At 46.1% G+C, this 1,621-nt stretch overlaps 1 pseudogene; it reads right to left on the bottom strand.

Annotated features, from left to right (window-relative positions):
- Positions 1 to 723: 723 nt before the first annotated feature.
- LOC125516354 (agamous-like MADS-box protein AGL80) lies at positions 724 to 1,358 on the bottom strand (annotated as a pseudogene).
- Between the last annotated feature and the right edge of the window lie 263 nt (positions 1,359 to 1,621).

Genomic DNA, 1,621 nt, shown 5'->3' with positions numbered 1-1,621 from the left:
GTAGTGGAAACTACATTCATATACCACATCTCCCATCACAGGATGCACCCAATAGAGTTTGGGGCTTTGATAGTAGCTTGAGTATAGCTCAAACACAATGCTCTCTCCGGAGTGGCATGGGACTTGATTAATGATGAAACTGGTCGACACAGTCACCTGCTTGTGAAACTTTCCCAAGACATTGCTGGTGTAGAGGCCAACGTCCTAGCACTCAATGTTATAATCACACGTTTCGAGAATGAAATGTAGTAGTGCAAATGTTTTAGTACACAAGAGGTTTGCGTCAAACAATACATGTGCTCACGTTTCCCTACAACTATTAAGGATCTGCATAGGCAGTGTGCATCTTGCTATGCAGAAGCCGAGAGGTAACTCTTCATAGTTGGATCGCTTGATGCAGTGCTAAGAGTCAACAAAAAATTAAACTTGACAAAACAAGTTGACATAAAGAGTAGGTACAACCTCAACGTTGCAACTAACTCACGAAACAAATAGAGGATGGAAGAGATCCATAATAACAATAACCATGACTAAAATTGCCTTTACTAAAACAGGAACATTGAGACCAAATGTCTCATCTTATTGACAATATGTCATGTACACATCTTATTTTTTTGCAGGTAATCCATCCATCTTATTAGCCATTCCAAAACAAAATAAAAAAAGATGACACATGTAGCTGGTCATGCGCTACCTGTGGATTTCCTCTCCCTTCTTACATATTCATAGACCAGTATTGTGTCCATTGTAGATCTGGGTGTCGGGGTTCCCTTGGGACCTCGCCATGTCAAGCCATCCCTCCTGCTGCTGTCGCAATGCCTGATACATCGGAGACCCCATGTCCATGCCGCCGGTGACATATGGCGCCTGGGCTTGGTAGACTGGCAGCTGCCCAGTTATTTTCGTGATGCGCTCCCTCAGGCTCTTAAGGATTAACTCTAACTTCCAGGCCATGGTTGTGATCTCCTCGATGTTTCCTGGGAGGTGTCCACTGACCATGGCCTTGTGCAAGAGAATCCTGGCCTCACGGTCCTCGCGCTCGCACCTAATCTTCTCTACCTGATGTCGGAGTTGTATGAGGCGCCGGCTAAGAATGGTCTCCTGGTCCATCTTCTTCTTTAGCTGTGGCACCTCTGGCATGCTCTTGAACCGACTTAGGATAGCCATCGCCTGGCATGGGATGGGAACACCTCTGGCACCATTGCGCCCTCACCATATACCAGCACGCAGGCCTTGGCATTGCACAAGGTGGCCACCTCACCGGCCTTCTTCATCAGGTACTTGGTACGCTTCTTCAAGGTATTGAGCCGCGTTGAGTCATTGCGGATATACCGGAGGGCCACCTTCTTGCGAGCCATTGTCAGCTAAGGGGAAAATCTACAAAGGAAGGAAAATTGCTAGTTTGGGTGAGTCAGAAGCAAGGAAGGTAGGGTGGATTTATAGTGGCGGGCTTGCTAGGATGAGGAAGATGGAACCATGTCGATGGAGGATATGATAGATTTCGGGGCCAAACTTAATTGTGCCCAGCTGTAACTTTGGTATATATCAAAAACTTTTAGATTTACTTCCTAAGACCACATATTTCGTCAATCAATACGAAATTTCTCGTCAATCGCTGGAG

The sequence above is a fragment of the Triticum urartu genome, chromosome 6A (genome assembly GCF_056163025.1).
Source record: "Triticum urartu cultivar PI428250 chromosome 6A, HENAU_Tu73, whole genome shotgun sequence".
In the NCBI taxonomy this organism is placed as follows: domain Eukaryota; kingdom Viridiplantae; phylum Streptophyta; class Magnoliopsida; order Poales; family Poaceae; genus Triticum; species Triticum urartu.
Note: the sequence above shows the minus strand (reverse complement) of the source record. Positions and strands in the feature narration are given on the sequence as shown.